Raw genomic sequence first — 25,530 nt, 5'->3', positions numbered from 1 at the left:
ATGATTTCAGGACACGGAGTGATGTGGGAACAGGAAGGGGCGCTTTTGGCAACATAGAAGGAGAGGCCATCTGGGAGACAGGCAGAGGAAGTACACCGGCAGGTGGAAGAAGGGCCCAGGATGAGAGGAGCAAGGATTCCAGGGACAAAGCCTGCTTTTTGAGACAGCCAGATGCAGCCTGAAAATGGCTGTGTGCAGAGTACCTGCTAGACAACAAGCATTGTGCCAACTATTTTAACATCGAATTGAGCTTCACAAGAGTCCTGCAATGAAGGCATTGCTATTCCTATCTGGCCAGTGAGGACACTGAGGATCAATTACCTTGTCCAATGAGGTGGACAGAATGGCATTACAGTCCGAAGTCTTCCAGCTTAGAGGTGAGGTTGGGCATGAGGGGCAAGAGTGAGCGTTTTTGGAGAAAAGCTCTGACTGATGACCAGGCCTCCTATCATCTTGTTTTTCCAGGCCCACCCCTCTGCAAGCAGGTTCAGCCATCCCACTCCTAAGGGTGGAGGAAGGGAACTAACCCCAACTGAGTACCCACCACAAGCTAAGCACTGTGCTTAGAGATTTCAGAGCAGGGAGCTAACTGAATACCATCCTCCCAACTCCCGACCAGCAGAGCCCCCAAATACATTTGAAGAATGCTTTCACTAGGCTTCTGGTTCTCATGCAGACACTGCTATTAAATTCCAGAACTCTCGCTTGCATGGTCCTGTCTGCTTCAGAACCCTTCTCAGCACACCACTCCCAGAAATTGGATACAGTTGGCACAGAACTGAAACCTATTGACCATCCCTGCCTAGTCTGTATCATTGGACTGGTTGCCCATGATATTGATGTCCTGTCTTGAGCCTTCACAGACCTGGCTGGGGCCCCAGTGCCATGCCTTGCCCCCGTCAGCCCTCCTCCGTGTAAGTTGGGCTCTGTCTCCTGTGCTGCTGCTGCTCCAGGAGAATAATAACTCGTAGACTTAATGTCACTGCTCTCTTGCCTTCAAATGGAGTGTTTCCTGGAGCTTTCTGCTGCTGTCCCCTACCCACCAGATTTGATCAGTCTGGCCGTGGTCAACCCCAGGTTTGCCAAGCTTCTATTAATAGTATAAAAGGTCATTGATTCTTGGGAGACAATCCTGTATTCTGTTCAGTTCCTCATTCCTCCATTCATGAACACATATTTACTTAGTTCTTTCTGTGCCTAAGAAGCAGAACCAGTAGTAAGCTAGGGTTTGGGAATACAAGGGTGAACCAAATTGTCCCACATCCAAGAACTTCAAGTGTGAGCTCCTAGCGCAGACGCAGGGGTGCCTAGTCTCATGGATCATGGAAGGTCTCTGAGGGAGTGTATTGAAGCTGGGACCTAAAGGATGGTTTTGCTAGACAAAGATAGAGGGTGACCTGCTGAGAAAATTGGAAGATGTTTCACAGGGCTAGAGTTTTGAGCATGCGTGATGTATTACTTTTTTTAACGCATGTATCACATTATGGTGTCTGTGGCTACCTCTCTCTCCACACCAGCCTATGAGCTCTGTGAAGCCTGTGTCAATCTTTTTATCTTTATAGTCTCAGAGGCCAGCCCAGGAGCTGGTACATAGTAAGTGCTCAATAAATGCTTGCTGCACTGAACTGAGTCGAGCTGGTGCCCTGGCCTTGACCTCATCTGGTGCCTGCCTCATTTTCAGCTTGCATGTCTGAATTTGCTTGAATTATCTGTGAGGAAGTGAAAACACCTTGGAATATTTTGATGCACCAATAATTCAGATTTTTGTAGCTAGAAAGATTATCTATGCAAAACTCTTAAGACAGAGTGGGAGTGTCTTGACAATAAAACCTGTTCTCTTTCCTTACTTGCCAGAAAAACTTTGTAGGTCATCAGTTTTTGAGGTCCTATTTCCCACAAAGTGTAATTCACTAATTATTTTCTCCTGAAAAGGCCTGGTATTTTCAGACAAGTCATATTTTATTAAATTATTAAGAAGACCACATGCTAAGTAACTGACTTCTAAAAATCTCTTTCCCCATAAGGTTCTTTTGGCTTCTGGTGGGTCCAAGACTACCTGGAGAAAGGCTGTATTTGGTCCACCAAGTTGCCCCTGCTACTCGATAGGTGAAGGGCCAGGTCAAGTTTAGCTCTTTTTAGCTTTCCTGGACTCCTCATGCTGGAGGACTCCCTATTGTTGGAGATCCCCTTGCTTCTGTAGCCATTGGGACACATCAGCATGTCGTTCTGACCCCATGCCCTATCAGCCCTTCAGGACCAGCCCGGTCAAAGCAGCTCAGGCTTTCTCCCCTGGCACCCAACACGACCTTTCCTCTCATTGCTTTTCCCACCAGATGTCCTATACTTCAGTCAAATAAATGACTTATTATTTCATGCACTTGCAGATGGGATCCACAACCCCTCTAAACCCCATCTACCATTCTCAACTGCCTAACTGATACCCACAAAGGAAAACCCAGCCTACTACTGCTGCTGTTACTACTACCATGATCAGCTGACATTTCTTTAGCACTTACCAATAGTAACTCACTCAGTCTTCACAACAATCTTCTGAGGTAGGTACGCTATCCTTATCTTTTAGTTTTTTGGTGAGGAGGATTCGCCCTGAACTAACATCTATCTGAATCTTCCTCTTTTTTTGACTTGAGGAAGATTTGCCCTGAGCTAACATCTGTGCCAATCTTCCTCTGTTTTGTATGTGGGATGCCTCCACAGCATGGCTGATGAGTGGAGGAGGTTTGTGCCCAGGATCTGAACCCGTGACCCCAGGCTGCCGAAGCAGAGTGCATGGAACTTTAACCACTTGGCCACGGGACCGACCCCCAACACTATCCTTATTTTAAAGATGAGGAAGCTGAGGTGGTCCAGTTCCAAACTTTATGCTCTGAACCATCATATTATGCTGTTTTCTAGTGAAGAATCATTGCAGTAGAGTGGAAACAAAATGGCCTTTGAGGATGGAAATATCCTTTGATATTTATTAGCTGAATGATCTCGAGCAGGTTAGTTGACTTATCAAAGTATTGGTTTTGTTATTTGTGAAAGAAAGGTAATGCCTAGCTCATAGTAATGGGTACAGAAAAAGAAAACCAAAGGATCTTGCATCTGTATCTCTTGAGTCAGCCGTGGAGATTTCTCCCTAAATATCTGGTCTCTGCTTCTTTCTTCTGGACCTTCCTTGGCACCATTAGCCTGAACACCCCTGGAACCCCAAGCCCTCAGACCTTAAGGGTCAAAGATGTGCAAGGCTCTGGAGGACCACTAACATCTCGGAACTGCAGCTATTCCAAAGATCATGCGTGAGTCCAGGGCCTCCAAGGAGCGGGGGCCAAGATGGATTAAACACGCAAGGACGTTGTGAAGGGAAATGCTGGTATGAGAGAAAACGGAGACGGAGCTAAAAAGTACTGGAGTGCTATCAGATCACCACACAAGTCTGACCAGAGGTAGGAAGGTTGAGGGAAGCATCCTTGACTTCCATGCGGTCTGAAAAAGATTTGGCAAGGCTCTTGGGGAGTCCTCGAGCCAGCGTTGCCAGTCAAGGACATCAGTGTGTCCCAGGAATGGTCTGTCCGACTTAGTCACCAGCTGGGAGCAGCTCCTGGGAGGCATGTCCTATTTGCCCAACTAGATTTTAGAATGTAGCAATTGGGGCCCTGGTCACTTACGCTCAGTGTCCCTCCTAAATCTGAGTGAGGAGGTGACATACAGAAAAAGGATGCCTCTCCTTCTCTTCTTCAAGGTAGGGCATTAGTCTACTACTTTTCTAGCAGCTAGAAAGTTTCTTTAAAATAAGATTGTAGATTATTTGGTTTTGTCTTTGAGCTGTCCCATCTTTAACATAGCACCCTATCTTCATACTCTCAGAGGATTCTAGAATCTTGAGCTGGCATCAGATATTAGAATTTCCTCTACAATGTCTCTGTGAAAGAGAGTCCAGGGTAAGTTTCGCTCATTCTAGGGATGAGGAGATGGGGTCAGTGAAGCCCTAGATAAGTGACCTTGGTTCTGCCCTTGCCTATGCGTCTCTTCTTCCTTCTTGATCACATACTGTCTGCATCATTATCCACCAGCCTGACCCAAGCTAGCTGTGAGTTAGAATTAGCCAAGGAACTTTTTAATAATACACACCCACAGACCTATGTAATTAGTGTCTCTGAGGGTGGGACACAGAAATCTGCATTTTCAAAAAGCGTTCCAGATGATTCTTCTGGTCAGCCAGGTATGGAAAGCACAATGAGGTCCACAAAAACCTCTGTTAAGAAGGACCGTGCAGCTGGGAGGAAAGGATTTACCAGCTACACTTGGATTCCAAACCATATTTTGTTCCTTGCTTGGGAACTGCCCTACATCTTAGAAGCCACCTACTTTATGCCCAACCATTTGTCTTTCGTGGCTCAAGCCCCTTTGTGCACACCATTGCCAGGCGCACGGTTACAGAGCTAGATGGTTGCCTCTGCCCAGACCTGCCCCTTGGCACCCTCAGACGAAGGCAGTCCAGATGTTTCTCTGTGTGTTTTCAGAGGAAATTTCACTAAAGGTCTGTGTGTTTAGAAAGCTCGTTAGCTTCTCTTAGCAGACAAGAGCCATCTTGGTCAAGATACCAGCAGAATGTAAAACCCAAACAGACCCTCAGTAGAATCTGACACAAAAATGCATATTGAAGATGCATAGTCAGCTCTCCTTCAAGCCTGCCCTCCTGTGGTTATCCTTCTGTGTGACAAGACACTGAGCTCAGCTCCCTGAGAGCTGTGGCTTACTGCTGGTTATACAGAGTTGTTCTCTGGATCAGATGCTAACTATGTCCCCTGAAGAAGATTCCCATGGGAAACTGTGACTGGGTGTGGCCAACCATTCTGCCACCCTGTCTGTTTAAGTTCTTGGCAATAGCACCTGGAAGGTGCTCAAAAAGGTCTACTGAACAAAGAGTAGTTGTTCCCTGTTTTTGGCTGTAGCCACTGCTAGTGTATCGCTCCTGCTCACTGCCCATATCAACCTGGTATTGCAAATGAAGAAAACAGTACTATTGAAAAACTCACTGTTTGCCAGGCATGGTGCTCAGTGCTATCCATGAATTATTTCACTTAACCCTCCCAATGATTCCACAAGGAAGGCACTATTATTACCCCTTTATGGATGAGGAAGCCCAAGTTTAGAGAGGTGATGGACTTGCTCCAATGTGAAAACAAGTGAGTGGAAGAGGCCATACTCAACCATCAATGTCAGAGGGTTGCAAAGACTTTTCCTTTTCTCCTCTCCTTATAAAAGCCTGTTAATCTGGCTGGCTGGCCCCACCCACTGTGAGTTTCTCCAGGGCTCTCCATTGGGAGCCCTCATTTTCCAGGTCCTTCATAATCCTTGTAGGTCTGGCTTGGCACGCTGACTGGCATAACCCCTGTGAACTCTCAGCCCTATGAGCCATCCAGCTACCTTCCTCCACCTTCTGGTTCCTCTCCTTCCTTCTCAGGTTTCCTAGTGGCCCTGCCTTCTCTCTGCCTGGTGCTCTTGAGAAGGTGTTGGCCAAATGAATTTGGTGGTGACCAAAGCATGACCCACTTCACTGCTTTCTTCCTCTCCCGCACCCTTATGGGCCTAGTTTCTCTCCCATGCCACAAGCACCATCAGTTGGTGACAGAGAAGAGGAAAAGGTCATTTCTCACGTGGCTTATCTTTTTCTTTAATCCTCAATTTGGTGACTTTGTAAAGTTAATTTCTTACAATGCCTCCCTGTCCCAAGTATTTTATTTATTTGCTTTTGCTGTAACATAAAACACTCTCCTTCTCTTCCCACCTCCCCCAACTTCACACAAGTTCCCTCAGGATCTTCAGGGTCAGTGAATAACAGAAATATATTGTTCATCTCAAAATTGACCCTCTCCCCTGGACCTGGTTAGAGTCCCTGACAGGGCTGGTGCGCTCGGACACTCTCCTGTCAGGGTGAGTCTCTTTTGGTTTGCTGAAGGGCAGTCTCTGTGCCATTCCCCTCCTTTGAGAGGATGTCAGCCTGGCCTGAATGCCAGCTGCCTCTCTAGATCAAGTCTTAGGTGTTGCCACTCAAAAAGGTAATGAGAGCCAGGTCTCAGGAATGGTGGTGACGCCTGACCCCCTGGATTGAAATTGGGCTGAGAGGCTGAAGTCAGAGGCTGAGGGCTCAGCTCTAGCTCTGCTTGAGAAATGGCGATGCTATGCCAGGAGGGGTCAGTACTTGTCAACAGACTTTAGAAAACAGAATTATGTGTCTGGCCAGAGGAAGATGGGTGCTGTCAAAGTGCTGACATTCTGTTACCGCTCTGCCTTTGACATGAGACCTATCAGTCACTCAGTCATGTAGTAAATACTTAGTAGCCACCTCTTCTAAGTACCTGGGGACATCGCCATGAAGGAGACAGGGCTCTGGGCCTCATGGAGCCAGGAGTCAGTGGACACCAACTATCTCTGTGCCACTCTAAAATCCTACTGAGAATGACGTTAAATGATGAAAAGCCAAATAAATGGCTTTTTCTAAAATTTTTGAATATCTTGGAGACAAATTTGAATTTTGCTTCATCAGTTGTCCCTTCTAATGCCCTCCATGTTGAGATAGCACAATGACAAGATGGAGCTGAGAGTGCATAGGACAGATTAAACTACATCTGCCGCAATCAACTTCATTTAGGTGAAAACTAACAAAGAATTGGGCTTGAAGAGGAAGGGATAGACTCAATAATGCTTTAAAAAACAACTTTTAAAGAGTTAGCATGAACCAGACTTGGTGCTAGATAAGAAATGGGAAAGAGAGGAGGGAAAACAGAGGAGACCTTTGATAAGCGTTTGATGCAGGACTGAATGTGTGACTGAAGGAGTTCAGTTTCCTCGTGTTCACATCATATGCTCTGTGTGGAGCAGTTAGTGCGCTGTGTGTAGGAGGCTCGTGTATCTCATGGACATTACAGTTTCTGTTCAAAGGCTACTCCTGCTGGTCTCTAGAGCTGTAAGGGACTTGTTGGCACACTGAGGACTGCGAGGGCCCCTTGCAGTTCAGGTTGCCTGTCAGGGGAGGGCTTGTCCTGGAGTAGGCTGTCAGGACGTGCTGATTTCAGGAGAGCAGCTTTCTTACCGGACTTGTTGGCAGAAGAGAAGAAGATGGTGGCAGTCCCCAAGGGTTTGGGGAAAGGCTGGTTGGCAGGGCTACAGGGGGCCCCCAGCTGCTAAAACTCCCTCCACTGCCTTCATGGACTGGGATAGAGGAAGCGGGGGCCACCAAGGACTTGACATTTCTCAGGGTAATTAGGAAGGGAGGCAGCAGCCACAGCTCCACTGATTTATGTTTTCATGCTGAACATCCAGCCTTATCTAAGGACAGGTGAGAGCAGGGACCTGTGCTTTGGAATCACGCCCATAGTTTGTGCTCCCAGAGTGTTAGTGCCCATCTGCCCTGTCTTCCTGTGGGTGTGGAGTGCCCGCCCTCAGGCTCTTCTCACACTGCCTCTAATGAGATCCCCATCCTCCCCTTCTTAGCCCATCCTTATATCTAGAGTGGGCCAGAGATGAGGCGAGGAGCACTCATGGCTGTCAGGGGAAAAATCATCCTCCTGCCTTGTTAGTTAGTTAAACTCACCCCTGACCTTGAAACCTGTGGCATCTTTTGTGGAGGAAGCAACTTCTAGTTGCAAGCAATCCTGTTGCTGCGTGTATTTGTGTGTGTGTACGCGCGTGTGCACACATGAGTGCAGAAGGGTTTATACGGCCTTGGAAAGATGTCCACAACACATTATTAAATGAAAAAAGAAAGTTTCAAAACAAAATAGTATGAACTTGATGTCACAAAATATATTATGAGCACATATATGTGGGTATGTAGTTACATACAAAGTCTAGAATATTCACTAAAATGTTAGTAGTGGTTTTTTCTGTATTATAAGATTCCAGGGTGTTTTACATGTATGTATATTTTGGATTTTGGCTTCTTTTATTTATTCTTATTTCCTAATTTTTCTCTAATAAATATATATTACTTATATAATAATAGCAACACTGCTACTACCAGTAACAAACATAAGGCAGCAAAAGACTGAAATGACCTCCTATCATGACACATTTTTCAGCACAAGTTCTGAAAAGCAGTCAGGATGGACCTAGCAGAAGTCAAGACCGTTGCAATGGACTGAATGTTTGTGCGCCCCCGAAATTTGTATGTTGGAGTCCTAATGCCCAATGTGACGATGTTAGGAGGTGTGGCCTCTGGTAGGTGATTAAGTCATAAGGGCAGGTCATGAATGGGATTAGTGCTCTTATAAAAGAGACCTCAGAGAGCTCTGTCGTCCCTTCTGCCACAGTGAGGAGACGGCAGCCTGTGAACCAGGAAGCAGGCTCTCACCACACACTGAAATTGACTTGGTCTTGGACTTTCAGCCCCCGGAACTGTGAGAAATAAATTTCTGTTGTTTATAAGCCACCCAGGCTACGGTATTCTGTTACAGCAGCCTGAACAGACTGAGAAGACCTTGAATCTGAAAGGATTCAGAGGACTCCGCCCCTCAGTCCTACTTGGGCTCTTATGTACATCTGTGTTCAAAGCACAAGGAATTCCAAGTGTGTCAACCTATCTCGAAGACTGGTGTTCCCTGAATCTACCCACGGAGGGAGCAAGACAGATAAGGGTGACTAAACTGATGAGGGATTTGAGGTGAGAGTGGAGGCAGTGCAGGCAGGTAAATATAAATATGAGGAGATCTTTTGCTGACTGTGTTGGCTAACTGGAATTTTTGCTGCAGAATTACCACGAACCCTATTCCTGTAACTGGGCTATGCTACTTGAGTGAGGCAAGTTGAACTCATTCCATTAAAAAAATTTTTTTTAATTAAAAAACGCCTATCTATATTACTTATCCACCACCCCAATCCTTAGTCCAGGATCATAAACCCCACCACAAAATTTGAGTTGCTGAGTGTTCAGAGTCTGACACAGTTGGAAGTGTGAAATGCAGCCATCTGGCAGGCCAGAAAGCAAGTGGTTTTGAAATATTTATTTCCATGAAGCATTAGCTATGATTTTTAACCGTGTATTGGAAGTTCTGAGCAGAAGCAAAGAACTCTGGTTAACCAGCCTGGAATTCTTGGCTGAGTAACTTTTCCCCTAAGAGAAAGCAGGTAACAGGCCTAAAGGGAAAAATGAATGGCTCCCCTTCTGATTTGTAGGCTCTTGTGTATTTTTTGTAGGAATCTTAGTTGAGAGAAGAGTGTGCTGGTGCTGAGACTAACGACCCAGGATACTCTGGGAGGCCCCATGAGCTTTAAAAACATTTCCCAGAGCTGGGTGACTAACAGGAGGGGAGAAAAGTCCATCCCAATCAGTAGCAAGAGTTTAAATTTTGGGTTCCCTGGTAAAGTATCTGCAAGGGCCATTACCTTTCATTAACTAACAAAAAACAACTCTTCACTGCAAAGGCACCACTTTCCATGGGAGGGAAGAGAGAGAAGGCAGTTCAGGTGTCCTTTGGGTGACAGTCACATCCTGGACCCAGGGAGACAATCTTCCCTTTGGCACCTGCTTGAGTGGCCCACCCCTTTCCCAGGGTAGGAGATGGATCCCCTTGTCCACATCCTGTGGGACCATTCTGTGCGATTCCTCTGTCTATTGTTGTCAGGAAAAAAAAGTGGGAGCAGAAAGGCTGAAAGAACAAAGACTTTTTTTTTTTTCATTTCCAGCTGAAGCAGTGAATATTGGATCACTTACATGGGAGATGTTCTTGAGACTTTTCCAGATTATTTCAAGAAGGCAGGCACTTTCTGAAAATGAGCATTCTGCTTTTGGGTTAATTTTTGAAGGCCATCTGTGATGGATTTACTAGAGTGCTAATAATATTTTGCTTTCGTCTGTTTTCTCTCCAAAGCATCCTAAACTTCTTCTCTAATCCTGTACACGCAGCTCAGCTGTAGAGAGGCCAAAGTCACAAGCTGCAGGACCCTTCGTGTTTACAGTTTTATGGGAAGGCTAACTTATGGGCTGGGGATTTTTCTTCTAACCCTGACGTTGGGTGGAGGAATCTTCTGTTTAAAACAGACATGCATTTGAGATTTGAGGTTTTTTGTTAAAGGTATCTTTTCTATCACAGAAAATAAAGTGATAGAAGAAAAGAGTGCTAGGCTAGGGTTCAGAGAAGCCAATAAGAGATACTGTGTCAAATATGGCTGAACACTAACAGCTGCCAGTGAGGACTGAGTCAGACACTATGCTAAGCACTTGTCATGGATGATCTCAGTTCAGCCTTAATAGCTCTGTGAGGAGGTACTATTATGACCACATCACAGTTGATTTAGAAAGGTTTAGTTACCTGCCCAAGTCTTTTTCTGTTTTAATTTTTTAAATTGAAGTATAATTGACAAATAAAATTGTATATATTTAAAGCATACAGCTGATGATTTGGTATAGACATACACCATGAAATGATTACTGCAGTCAAGTTAATACATCCATCACCTCATATAGTTATCCTTTTTGGTGATGGGGGAGTGAGAATGCTTAAAATCTACTCTCTCAGCAAATTTCAAAGATACACTACAGTGTTATTAACTATATCACAATGCTGTACATCAGATCCACAGAACTTACTCATCTTATAACTAAAAGTTTGTACCCTTTAACCAATATCTCCCTGTGTCCCCCACCCCCAGCCTCTGGCAATTGCCATTCTACTCTCTGTTTCTATGAGTCCCACTTTTTTTTTTTTCAGATTCCACATATAAGTGATACCATACAGTATTTGTCGTTCTCTGTCATTGCCCAAGTCTAACGGTAATGTGGGGACAGGATTTAAATCCAGCTCATTCTATACAATAACTTGTGTTTCTATTCCCCACACTGTATTCTCTAGAAGGAAGTAGGGAGGATGCATTTGGCAATTAACCCATCCTCTTAAGAAATTATCCTCTGAATCAGAAGACCCGTCCCCCATCTCTAACCCTAACCCTTCCCCAGCTCCAGGAATAGAGCCCACACTAGGCAGTCTAGAGAATCTTTTACTCTCTTTGCACTGTGGCTGGTTGATGCTAACAGAGCTTGTTTGCTTAAAGGACTTAGGAGCCTCCTGCCAGAGAATCTATCCCGAGAGAAAGAGCAGCCAGCAAAGGGCTAACTCTAAGTACAGCATGGTGTCCGTCACTAGGATTTGTCCCCTAATCCCATATGTGAGTCCTCTCGAAAACAAGGAAAGAGCTGATTATCTGGTCTATTTCCAGTCTTCTCTTGACATGGCCATTGTGTGGCTCGTTAGAGAAGCTTCTTAGAGCATCATAGTAGAAGATACCTTTAGGGTTGTTTGCCCAACTAGCCCATTTTTCTCAACACTGCCATTTATAGCCACTGAGGTGACCCTTGACTGGCATGTTCCAGCTTCGCAGTGAGGCCGACTCCTTGCCTCATCCCACCCCTACTACACGTGATAAATTCCTTTTTTTTTCTTAAACCAACTTGAGATGGTTTCTAAACTTGCAACAGATCATTCTAACTTTTCTGAGTTTTATGAGTTAGTATACCTCATAATCTATTAATTGAAGCCATAGTGATAGCTTCGTTTCCCTTGTAGGCAAATTAATTTTGCTCAGTCCTGAAGCAATAGTTTATCTCCTTATCTGTTTTCACAAGATGGGGAAGGAAGTATGGGTCAGCATACTGGAAGAGAAACAGCTTAAAAGCAAGTATACTTTTGATAGTGAGCATAATTTATCTTGGAATGATGACCAGCGCATTATCTAACTTTTTCCTCTTCATGTAGCCTGCAACCCCAAAGATGCTAGAAAAACAAATCTTGTACACAGAATCACTTGCTTTTATATATAAAATCCCTAAGATGTGAGCCAGGAAGGCTTTGCTTTCATTACAAATCAGATAAGCTGGGAAACCAGTAAGGATCTCAGCCGCTGGCCAGGGGAAAGGAAATGAGCAGCAGTGAGGGTCAGGGGCCTCTGGGAATACATAACCCAGCTTTAGCATCAAAGGACTAAAGTCCAATGCAAAGTTTCATGGTAGAGGAGAACTTAGTCTCCCTCCTCCCTTCGAATCCTCTGGAGGGATGGCGAAGAGGGTAACATGGCATCTGCATTAGTTTCCTCAAGTTGCCATAACAAAGCACCACACACTGGTGGCTCACAACAACAGAAACTTATTGTCTCACAGTTCTGAAGGTGTTGGCAGGGCCATGCTCCCTCTGAAACCTGTAGGGGAGGATCCATCCATGCCTGACCCAGATTCTGGTAGCCCCAGGTGTTCCTTGGCTTGTGGCAGCATCACTCCAATCTCTCCCTTTGTCATCACATGGTGTTCTCCCTGTGTGTCTTCATATTGTCTTCCATCTGTGTGTGTTTGTATCCACTTTCATTTTTCATATAAGGACATCAGTTATATTGGACTAGGGGCCCAATATGATTTCATCTTAATTGTGTCTATGACAATCCTAGTTCCAAATGAAGTCACATTCTGAAGTGCTGGAGGCTAAGACTTCAACATATCTTTTGGGGTGGGGGGAACAATTCAAACCATAGCAGCACCCATGGGGGTTCGGCAAATTTGAGCTTGATTTGAGGCAATGTAAAAGTCCCAAGGGGCCTGATGCAGTTGGTCCATGAAGGTAGCTGATGAGCCTCAGTCCACTTGGTGAATTGATTGGGCAGCTTGTCAGAAGACAATTTTTGTGAGGAGCCAAGAGTGAGAATTTATCCTAAGAGAGGAAAGAAGCAGGCATGTGACTCTGGGAAAAAGTCTCACTCAAAAAGGAAGAGGGGCAATTCTGAGCACAGCATCTGGTTGGTTTCTTAGATTGCCTCCAGGTCCAGAAATCACTGGAGTGCAGGGGTTCCAAGAATAAAAATTGAAAATGTTAAAAACTCTATAACACACATTGGAGCCTATACCTATAACTGTCAATAATGCAAAAAATGAGTTATTATGGTTATTATGATTCCATCTATACTCCCAGATTGGTGAGACCTAGAAAACTCTATTTACATCAAAATGAGACAGGTGGCAGCATGGGGAGTGGAGAGGAGGAGAAAGCAAGGAGCCATGTCCGTTGGATCCTGGTATAAGATTTGGCCCCAGGAGAATAAAGTGGGACCTGTTAGTAGGATTTCAATGAAGTGAGTTGGAGCTCAAGGCAGGTCTACAATCCCAGAGTAGGAACTGGAGTGTGATTGAGAAATGGAAGCAGAAATCCCATTAAATGGCTTTGCTGTGTGGTTGGGATTAAGGAAAGCCTGAGATAAAGGAGGGCTTCTAATTAGACATTGGATTTAAGGAAGCTTGATTGCTGGAATCCCTATTTGCCTCTCCACCCAAAGGAGAAGGGATCATGTCCTCTCTTCTTTATTCCCATCACATAATATAGGGCATGTTTCAAACCAAGGGCTTAATGAATATTTGTTGAATGAAGAAATATATGCATGCACAACGTGGTCAGGATTGGCTCAGAAATAGGGCAGGACTGAACCTCCGTGATTAGATCCCACAGCTGAGAGACGCAGAGGGACAGGGACTGACGTGTTCAGTCTTAGAGTTTATGTTTTCTATCCCCGGCATGGGGTGAGAAAGAAGAAAAACAGGTACAGAAGGGGAGAGGAAGCCAGCAAGCATAACTCCTGCTGGGTTGGCGCTTGCTAATTAAGTTTCACTAAAAGGTTGTCACATATCAATAGGTGTTCCATATTCAAAGGTAAAAATTTATTATCTTTTGAACGGAAAGATTAATTTCAATTTTCCTTGTCATTGTTTCTCTCCATTCTTTAATTGGTTATATTGATTTCTTCTGTCTCGGAAATATACCAGAACCAATGCATAATTATTGTAATGAACCCTTATTCCTATTACAGCACTGGTACTATTCCTAAGAGTGTTAACACTCTGTTCAGTGCCTGGACCCCTATTGTTAGTCCACTAGTCTGCCAGTCCATTAGCACTACGGGCAGAGAATATGGGGGAGAAATCCTGATTTCTATTCTAGTCATAGAATCAGAGACTCAGAGACTCAGAGCACTGGAGGTAATATTAAAGATTTTCTCATTCAAAGTAACGCCCAGGAAAGGAACGTTCATTGACTTTGCTGCAGTTTGATCATCTAGCCTCTGCTTGAACGCTTCCAGCGATGGACAGCTCACCTGTTTGCCACCAAACAGCTTTATTGTTCGACAACAGCCTGAGATTCCAACTTAATAAGTCTGAGATGAGCCCGAAGAATCTGTGCTGTAACATCAACGATGTTGTGATATCAAGATATATCAGTGTTTGACGATGTTTGGGAACCATGTTTCAGATTAGTGGTTTTCAAAATTATTTTAGCCAATTATTTTCTATGGATAGGAAACAAAATCTTACACAGAAGCAGGACCTTCAAGGAAGGGTAGAGAACAAGAGGGCCATTAGGCTGGAGCTCTGAACTCAAGGAGTCCTCAAATATAGGTTATTTCCACTGATGAGGATCAGGTCTGATAATAAATGTTAGTTCTAATTATCGCCTATAACCCTCCAGTAGCCAAATAAATAAATAAAGATTGGAAAATAGACCGATGAGTAAGGGGTCTTAAAATTTGAAAATGATCCAGGCATCACTGGGCTATTAGAAGACCAGCGTGGAAATGGAATATAGAAAACCAATAAAGAGAAGCTGGAGTGGAGCCCCAAGGCCTGCCTGCTCGGTTACCTGCCCCCACCAGCCCAAAGTGCACACAGTGACAAAGAACACACTGGTGCTCATGGTTTGCAAACCGTTGCTTGAGAATTACTGGTCTAGATGTCTTTATGTTTGTCAACATCTCTCTTAATCTGTAGCAGTCAAAATAATTCATATGCCCAGGAACCTGTGGAAGGGTGCAGGCATAATCGATTGCAAGAAAGAAAAAAAATTATTACAAAAAGCTGGTCACAATCACACAGAACTTAAAGGATGTTCCAAAGCATCGCTTTCTTCAGAAGATAATTTTCAGTCTTTGCAGTCAGCCCTATGGGCCTCATAGAGTCCCTTCTCTCTCTGGTGCCACTACCTCTTGACTCCATGCCCAACGTCCCCTGGGTCCTCCCTGGAAGAATGGTTGAAATTCCTTACTTTCCATCATAGGAGTACATTTAAGTGTTCTACATTCTTTAGTGTGGAACAATCCCAATACCACCTTTGGACCACGTCTCATATTATAGTTTCAAAGAGTTACTACGATAAAAATATTGGCTTTTTTACTATCTTACAAAAGACCCTCTTCGCACCAGAGCGACGTCAGGGAAGGAATGAGGAGGAGGAGAGGAACGAAAATCTCAGCCTTCACAAACATGTCCAGATGGGATCTGGCTGGACAGTCATGGGCGATTATTACCTTCCTTTTCCTGGATCTTTATACTGTATTTCATTCATTCGAAGACACACATCTTCCCCACATTTTGATATCTCTGAAATGGGATGACAGCTTAGAATCAATGGTGTGTCTTGGTTTATTTGAAAGTCTTTTTTTCTTAGTTGTGTATAAAATAAGGCAGCATTTAAAACAGATGATGACTTAGATTCAGTGAAATCCAATAATTTTGAACTTGCTTTCTCTCTTTATCTCTGAAAGTAGTTTATTCCAGTGACTTCAAATCAAGATCTTCGGGGCACAACTCTTCAGTTGACTTTGAATTTGTTATGAACAAATGATAGCCTTTGTTAAATGCCTTGATGAAATAAAGGATATAGCATTTCCAAGGTTTACCAATCTAGTGACTTTTTTTTTTTTTGATGAGGAAGATTGTCCCTGAACTAACATCTGTGCCAATCTTCCTCTATTTTATATGTGGGATGGCACCACAGCATGGCTGGATGAACGGTGTGTAGATCTGTACCCGAGATCTGAACCCATGAACCCTGGGCCACCGAAGGGGAGCACACGAACTTAACCACTACACCACCAGGCCAGCCCCGCTATATCGTTTTTAAAGGCAGATCATTAACTCAGTCAGCAACTTCTCATTGAGCCCCAATTATGTACCAGCTATGGTTCTAAATGTGGATATATATTTATAGCGAGCAACACAGATTAGGTCTTTATTTTTAAGCTTTTTTCTAGGACAGTGCTGTCCAATAGAAATATAATGGAAGCCACATACGTAATTGTATTTTTTGAGTAGCCACATTATAAAAAGTAGAAGGAAATAGATGAAAATAATTTTAAGAGTGTGTTGTATTTAACCCAATATATGAAAAAGGTTTTATTAATGAGGCTTTTATATCCTTTTTTTCACCCCAAGTCTTCAAAATCCAGTGTGTATTTTCATCTACTGCACATCTCAGTTAGGACGAGCCACAATCAAGAGCTCAATAGCCACGTGTGGCTGGTGGCTACTGTGTTAGACAGCATAGGTCTAGGGAGAGGAGAGAGATAACAAAGAAGTAAACAAACAAGATCATTTTAGATAGGGATATGATCTAGGAGGAAAATAAAATAAGATCGTGGGATCAAGAGTGATTGGATGTGGGTTCTTTTAATAAGCTCCTTTTCTGAGATGAGACCTAATGGATGAGAAGGACCCTCCTATGCTAAAATGAGATGGAAGAGGGCTCCAGTCCACAGGAATAGTGAGAGCAAAGTCTCTGCAGGTGGAACGAATTTGGAGCATCCCAGGAACAGAGAGAAGGTCAACGTGGCTAGAGAGGAGTGAGTATGTGTGTGTGTGTGTTGGGTGGGGGGGGAAGGTGGGAGGGGGGGGATGGCAAGGGACCAGGAAGGAGAGGGAAGCAGGAGCCAGATCACGCAGGTCCTTGTGGGCATGGTAAAGACTTTGGAAATGATGTTGGTTTTATACGCCTTGTTTCTATTTGAAATCACCCTTGTTTCTGGTGACTACATTCACTTTTTAAGTATTCACATCTTTTTGTTTAAGAATCAAGTCTGGAATTTTTCTGGGGATTGATGTCTAGATTTTCCATGGGAGGTTTTCAAAAGCCCTCCATTTTCCCTTGTTCAAAGTTGGGGCATTGTCTTTTGGTGTGTGTCCTATTTTCCATGATTTTTCGAAGATTATCTGGAGTGGTGCTAAGTCCACAGCTGCAAGTTCCTGTAGTACTCAAGGGTGTGATCCAAATAGGCCTGGAGATGCGAACACATTTTCATTGAATAAATGATTTTTTACTATGTCACACATCTTCACTTTCATTTCTCTTCTTATAATATTGGTACTATTCTGTTCAGTTTGAAGATAATCACTTGACAGAGAAGACAGAAGAACAATAGCAACTGGACTAATTCTGCTTTCTCCTGGTGGTTAACGTGGTGCCATTTTCCCTACTTTCTTTTTTTGCTCTGAACATACTAATCTTGGTTGTATTTTTCACACGAGTTTCAGCTCATATGGTGTATCGCTTTCTACATATTGGTGTTTACGTCACCTCTTTGTCGTTTGCGTTCACAACAACTGATGGCGGTAATCACCTTCCTCCCAGATCCCCAAACATCAGGGTATTTTGACTCTTCCATTTTCCTATGTCCAATGTTTGGCCAGGTCGCATGTTAGTTAGGACTCTCAGTTGAAAGTCACAGAAATACAGCTCAGATGACTTAAGCCAAAAGAAAATGAACTAGTTCATGTGATTGGGAAGTTCAAAATTTCAGGCACATTAGGATCTACAGTCTGAAAGATGTTAACAGGACCCTGCCTCTGTCTTTTGTCCTAGTTGTTTTCATTCTCAGGGGGCCATCCCAGTGGAAAAGAGAGTGTCTTTTCTGGTAGCACCAGCAAAAATCAGTCCTTGGGGATATGGTGTTCTCAGTGGCCAATTTTGAGGTACATGCCCCATGCGAGCCGCATGATCTGCAAATAATAAAGGTGGTTCCTCAAAGGAAGATCGATCAGAGTTCTGTCATGAGAAGGAGACAGAATGGATATTAGGTAAGTGCATATTAACAAATGATCCCTCCAGTCCCATGTCTTACTGCTGCTCCCTTCACAGTGTGGCTTGTATTTGTTCTCTTCTCCCCATTTCCTCTGCCTCCGCTTTAGCTGAGTTACATTAGACTTTTGCCTGGATTGTTGAAAACGGCTCTTAACTAGTCTTCCAGCTTCCACTTTCTCCAGTACATCTGTATCACACGATTCCATGGGCACAATTCATATGAAAGTCTGTATGAGTACACGGTGCAACCCCCTGCAGCTGACTCTTCCCAGCTCCACTCCCTTCCTTGTGATACCCCCAGGGTCATCTTCTAAAGTGTGGTTCTGGATGTGCCAGAATCTGCAGAGGCCACCAGACCAGGAAGAAAGGCAGAAAGATCATCATTTAGAGGGGGCAGAGAGATACCATATTTAAAAGATGGGGACTGGATTTTAATAGAACAATGAGAAAAAATAGCTACACCGTATTGGACTAGCTGACATAAGGAACACAAAGCAATACAAGAAATGTTCCCTAACCACAGAGAACTTGCAATATGGTAAAGGGAGGGAACCTCACAAATATCTACAATACATACTAGTATGTAGGAAGGACCATATGAGGGGTCCTGTGCATATTTCATAGATAACTTGTGGTTGGAGTCATGAGGGACAGCATCATGAGAGAGGTGGCATTTGGGCTAGCCCTTGAAAGATAACTAGGGTTTTATTGGCTAAGAGGAAGTGAGGAGGGCCCCATGCTTGGGAAGTGAATGATTCAAGCAAAGATAGGGTGAGTTTGATAGGAAGTTGGAGAATGGTGGATTGCCCAAACTGGCAGTGTCCTGGGTAGCTGGAGACAGACGTTGAGACTATGTTTAGGCTAGACTGTGGAGGGCATTGAATGCTTTGGGTTTGGGGGATTATGGAGATGTGTCATGTGCTAAAACGGAAGTACAACCCAAAAGACAAGTAGACATTGTCCAGTGGTCTGTAGGGCTGTTTGCCCTTTAAATGCTTTTAGGAGGGTGGGAAGGAGAGTGACCTGAGCTCTTGAGAGCCGGCGTGGGGAGCACACTGCCTGACTGGTGTGCAGCTGGCATTCATCTGCGCTCTGCATGAGGGGTGAGCCTGTACCTTAGCAACGAGGACTCCTGCCTCCAGAACAGATTTTAGCACACAGGTCCCAGAGCCATCCTGATATTGAATCCTGTTCCTGGTCCCATCTTTGCCCCCCAGCCAAGCTGTGTTTATCTGGGATTTTCTGGTGTAACTGAGGCGGGTCTTGGAGCAGGCGGTAGAGAGAGCGGCAGAGACAGACAGCCAGGCCCTATTTGCATGCTCAGTGTGTGGCATAAAATCCCAGCTGGCCTGAAAGGTCAGCCAGGGAATCTCATTTGTGAGAAGAGAAAGAAGCATAAGTTGCTGACTATTTTTCTTAATTCTTTCTCTCTCCCTTCTACCCTGGGCCTGGGAGTCGGGTCATGCTTCTTGCCAGGAGTGTTCCTTCCTTGTCAACTGACTGCCTTTCTTTTTTCCCTTCTCAAAAGGAGAGATGAGTTTCTTGGCTGTATTTCTGATAGCTTCTGAAAGGCCTTCAATGCTCTGCTGGCAGAGGCTAGCTTCAGTGTGACTTGGGCAACATGACACGATATGTGTGTCAGGACTGTGCACCAAGGTGTCCCGAGAAACACACTTCAGCAAGGCAGGCCCTGCTGTCCCCTCAGGGTCCCCGGAATTGGGAAGCAAGGGGTGGGTGAGTTAGAATGCATCTGCGTGCGGTGGACTGCCTGGTCAGTTTGGGCGGCTTCCCATTCCCATGATTTCAAGCCATTAGGATGAGGTCATAGATGCCTCTTCTCTGATCTAGACTAGTTCAGAGAGCGCTGGGCAATGAACAGATGCCCAGATTTCCCGTGGCAAGGATTCATTTCTAAAAGACTTTTTCCAACTCCTGGGCTGCATTTCATCAAGACCCTACTCCTGCTTTTTCTCCTTGTGTTCTATTGGTGGAAGAATTGGGAATAGACCTTACTGAACCAAAAAGCAGATGCCTCCACCCCAGCCCATCAGAAGAACAGACATCCATCTGTTGGTTGGAAATATTTCTGGACTTTGCTCGCAATATACTAGAGAAACCCCCCTGATCTGTGTGAAGGAAGCCCACCCCTGGCCTCCCTAAGTAAGGAAGTACTTACTGCAGGTTGAGAGCATCTGTTGGAGTTAGACAGCCCCAGGCAAAAATCCCAGCTCACCCACTTGCCCAGGAGACTGGGCAAATCACATTCAGAGCATCAGTTTGCACATCTGTTAGACACGATACTGGCAGTGCTCACCTCACAGTGATGCTCACCTCACAGTGGTGCCAGAAGGACTAAACAAGGTAATGCACGTAAAGGGTTAGCACAGTGCTTGGTGCTTAGCAAGCACTCAATAGGTGGCAGGTACAGTTATTATTAAGGCAGTGGTTTTGCCTTTATTGTTTGTCACTGATTATCTAAAGGAGGGAGAATGGTCCCGAGGCAGGGCTCCGCATGCACCCAACTGCTGTTGCTCCCACAAACAGTCCAGGCAGCTGTTACAGAATAGCATTTACATGGAGCTAATTTAACACAATATTAATTTTAAGATGCAGCTGGGTCATCCCCAGGCTCCAGTGCCTTCCCGCTCACGTCTGGCACATTGCCCCGGAGAGACAGTCTTCTCTGTGACTTCCAGATCGACCTCAGGCGGGTGTTTGTGGCTCAGCGATCAGAGGGTTGTTAATTGTACACGCTTACCACATTAACACATGTTTTAAATGGTCTCATTAATTTTTCTGCTGATATCCAGCTTTGAAATTATTGCTTTGATTACAGAGCCCCCACGGGGATGAGCTCTCATTATTTTTAGGGATAATACCCCCACACCCATAAATCTAGGACAGCTACCATTTGGGCTTTCTCTGTGGTTCAACTGGTCCATTAGATTGGAGAAGTGGTAAGTCAGAAACCACTACTTTGATGTTCAGTTGGCATAAATGCAGGTAGGGTGACTCAATTGCACAAATACAGGAAGAGAGCTGGGTGCGTAGGTGAAAAGAATCAGGTGCTGCGGTGGGCCACAAGCTTGATAGAAGCCAGCAGTGCAACTCTGTTCAGACTGACACTGATTATGGTAACTTGTGGGTATCTGTCCTCTAATGCTCAGTCTGGTTAACCCCTTCAAGAAGGAACTTAGACAAAATAGGGATCCAGTACATCTTACAAACTTTCAAAGGAGATTTTATTTAAGGCCAGCCCCAGGGAATATCTTTACAACAACCCCTTTAGCGAGGAGTGCCAGAATGCTAAATTTTTTATTTAATCTGCCTACAAGCCTCAGATGGTTACTTCGCAGGGATTTCTTTTAAAATACAAGTTAAAAATTGCTTTATAAAATCTTGATTGTCGAAATATCTAGCTGTGTATGGTACTGTGCTGGGCCCTTTTCAAAGAAAAAAGGTGGTGTTGGGTTGGAGGGAGGACACACACAAGATCCCGTAGCTCTGGAGTGCTCTCCTCCATAGATGATCAGAGGTGGGCAGGGCCGGGCTGGTGGCTAGCGTTCTCTCTTGTGGCCTCCCCTGGCCCCTGTTCCAGGGGCATCCGGTCATCCAGGGGTACTCCCAGCCCAGCCATTTGCGATTCTTCCTCTAGCTATGGCTGGGCAGCCTGAAAAACATTCATCTCCCTCTTTTTTGGGCTGGTGCCTGGAACAGTGACCAGCTCCTTCTGTTGGGGCATGGGTGATGAGAGCTGAGGACATAGGACGGTTGTTAGAATCAGGCCTCTTGTCGGAAATGGAGGAGATTGAAGGTCGTGCTGCAACTTCATCACAGCTGTCATCCATTAAAAGGAAGCCTTGGCTAACCATGATCCATCACGCAGGCAGATGGCTGTGCAAACTCTGTGTGTCTCAGTAGCAAACCCAGCAATAGTCAGCCTAATTGTGGGGCCCTCCAGCGAGCAGCCCCCAAGTTGCTGATGCAGAGCCAACAGTAATGCAGCCTGTACAGGTTCTCTGCAGAGGCGGTTTTCCACGTGATGTATCACTTAGCCCTCCCAGCACCTCCATGAGGTAGACGATATTCCCACTTTACAGATGAGGAAACTGGGAGCCGGAGAGGTGAAGTGAGCTGTTGCCTTGGGTCTACCCACTAAGTAACAGGATCAGGATCCAAGCCCAGATTCTCCCAGAAGCAACTCCAAATTTTCCAGGGAGACCCAGGTGGGATCTGACCAGTGGAGAAGTGGATTTGGTGCCCACCCTGCAAACTCACTGTTCCTTGAGAAGTAGGGCCACCGGCAGTTTTATTAACAACCATTTGATACACTCTGGCCTTTGATTTTTTCTTTTCTGACATATTTAAGCATTTGGTCAAAGGGAGTCATTAATAACATTTGAATGTGGGATTTTTTTTTTAGATAATGTGTCTTAAAATATGTCAATGTGTTTGATATGTCCTTATTACAGAAAACTTAGAAACATAAAAAAGTAAGAGAAGATATTACCAGTCACTTTTAATGCCACCATCATTATTCATTGCATGTGCATATAAACACATGACAAAATACAAATTCAACTATAAATAAAATTATGTTGACTCCCATTTTCTCTCTCAACCTTTTATATCTGTTTCTCATATAATATTCTTTGAAAATAATATTTCAAATTCTTTGAACAGGTTGTGGAACACAGTAAATGCTTAACAAATGGCAGCTATTACTATTTATTATACAACATTCCACTGCATGGACAGATTATAATTTATTTCACCTCTCTGATTTTAATGAACATTTAGGTTCTTACCTTTCTTTCGCTGTTTAAACAATTACACCAGGAACTTTTTGCGTATGAAATTGGGTCTAAGTTTCTCATTAGTTTCTTAGGGTAGGTTCCTGGTAAAGAATGACTGCATCAAAGCTTAGGCAATTTTTAACTTTTTATTTTAAATGCATATTGCCAAACTGCTTTCCTGAAAGGAGTGTATCTGTCTAGATTCTAAGAGCAGTGTAGGAGAGGGTCCCTTGCCTCTCACACTGACCTTCAGTGGTAGTTTGACTTTGGTGAAAGGGCCTTAATAGACCCATGTGCTTCTCACCTGTGGGGGACACAGCAAGAAGGCAACTTGGCCCTAAGAAAATGCCAGTGAGATCTGGGGATTTCTTCCTCAGGTAAACGGTTCTGAGCCACCACTTTTCTGCCCTGACCTGGCCCTTGTTACATGTCCCCAAGACCGCTGTGCTTCTCTTTAAGTAATGTTCGCCCCACTGGCGATTCCTCATTTAGCATCCATCCTCCCTGTTGGACTGTAAGCTCCATGAGACCAGTAAGGCCCAGCACAGAGCCTGGTACCCGACGGGCCCCCAGTGAGCAGGTGCGATGGAACAACTGCGGCTGTACACAAACATGGCCTCAATTCAGAGCTTTGCGCTGAATCATCCTCTCGTGGCTGTCTGTGTTTAAAAATGGAAAAGTATTCCTTATATATGATTAGACAAAAAAGCACGTTACAGAACACTGTGTACTTTAAGATCCTAGTTTTGCAAGACACAGAAACAGGTAGGGAGAGACAGCGAGAGACTGAGAGACCGTCAGAGAGGCGGGGAGACCCACAGAAAGACTAAACCCTGAAATATTAATAGTGGTCATCATAGGGTGATGATAAGCTTTTTGTGTGTGTGTTTGTCTGCATTTTCCAAAAAACTTGTAACATACGTGAATTGGAAGCATTTCTTATTAAAATTGTTCATCAGATCTCAAATACTTTGAAACCTGTGTGGTTTACGGTGACTTGGCAAATGTCACCTTATTTACAAAATCCCTTTCATCAGCTAAAGCCACCTTATTTATGTGCCCTCTTTTCTTCCCAAGGCTATAATTTTTATTTTAACTTGAAGGATCAGAGCGGAGAGGAGAAAGAAAAAGTCACAAAGCTCCTAGCAATCGAGAGGCTGGTTTTCTCCAAGCCAGCAAATCTCTTCAGGGAGATGAGGAACGATCTTACTGAATGAAGAGGTGATCTAAGGTCAGCATTAAGGAGATGTGCTGCTCTTCCCCCGAGTCGGCTGAAAAGATCAAGTGACTTCCTCTACCGAGAAGCCACTGTTCGATGATGAACAGAATTTCCTCACAGCTTTTCAAGCTTCAATTCTTCTTCCCCCAAGTGCTGGCCTCACTGCCTTCTCTCCTCTCCAGGGAACAGCAGTTAGAGATGCCAGTCCCCAGGAGGAACGGCAGAGTTGCAGTTTACATGGCGGGACTGGGGACCGAGGGGAAGCATGGGAGGGGAGATAGGAGTGGGGGAGACAGGACAGGGCAGGAAGGAGCATCCAAAGAAAGGAGAACACAGCCTCTGTCCCTGAGGGCCCTATAATCGATCTGATACTTCTGTGACAGCTTGAAAATTTCCCTCCCCACCTTCCCCCCCGGGGACTGTAGGATCCTATAGCTATAAATACATAGTCTCTGAAAATACGTAATCCTGGAATTTTCTGAAATCGTATAGAAGAAAATATGTAATTCTTTGCCTCTGACATGAGCTAGAACATGTGTTTCTCTTTTTGCCTTAATTCCCAGGCATTTGTGAATTAAACTTATTGCTTAAATACAGCAACAATCTATTCCAGGATGCTTTTGCATGCTACTCCTGATCCCAGTGTATAATGTCTTATTTGCTTAGTCCATCTTTACGTGGTTTTGTATTGTAATTTACCTCATAAATTATTGTACTCCACCTGAGATGTCCTTTTGTGCTAAAGTACGGCATGTATTCATCCATTCACTCATTTTTTCTCTGTGTGGGGTAAAGTGTAAGCTGCTGTAACAAAAAGTGTAGCCCTTTTCTTTCTTTCTTTCTTTTTTTTTTAAAGATTGGCACCTGAGCTAACATCTATTGCTAATCTTTTCTTTTTCTTCTTCTCTCCAAAGCCCCCAGTACATAGTTGTATATATTCTAGTTGCAGGTCCTTCTGGTTCTGCTATGTGGGACGCCACCTCAGCATGGCTTGATGAGTTGTGCTAGGTCCACCCCCAGGATCCAAACCGGCGAAACCGTGGGCCACCAAAGTAGAGCGTACGAAGTTAACCACTCGGCCACGGGGCCGGCCCCCTACTTTTCTTTCTTATACACATTCCCAATGTGAGTAGCCCAGGCTGGCAGGTGAGCAGGGGGCTCTGCCCCATGAGTTCCTTTGGGGAGCCAGATTTCCGACTCTTGTTGACCTGCCATCTAATAGGGTGATGTCATTGCATGAGCAAAGCATGTGGCCATAAGCACATCTGTGTTTCAGCTTGTGGGAAAGTGAGAGAGAGAAAGGAACTCCAGGGTAAATGGCTTATATATATATTTTTTATTAATAACTTTGTTTTTTAGAGTGATTTCAGGCTCACAGCAAAATTGAACAGAGAGTACGGAAAGTTCCTATATAACTCCTGTCCCCACACATGCATAGACTTCCCCACTATCGACACCCTGCATCAGTGGTAGCTTTGTTACAATCTATGACCTACGCTGACACATCATTATCACCCCAAGTTCATAGTTTACATTACAGAGTTTCCTCTTGGTGTTGCACATTCTATAGGTTTGGACAAATGTACAATGGCATGTGTCCACCATTGTAGTATTGTACATAGCAGTTGCATTG

The sequence above is a fragment of the Equus quagga genome, chromosome 14 (assembly GCF_021613505.1).
Source record: "Equus quagga isolate Etosha38 chromosome 14, UCLA_HA_Equagga_1.0, whole genome shotgun sequence".
In the NCBI taxonomy this organism is placed as follows: Eukaryota; Metazoa; Chordata; class Mammalia; order Perissodactyla; family Equidae; genus Equus; species Equus quagga.
This window is presented reverse-complemented; position numbering follows the sequence as displayed.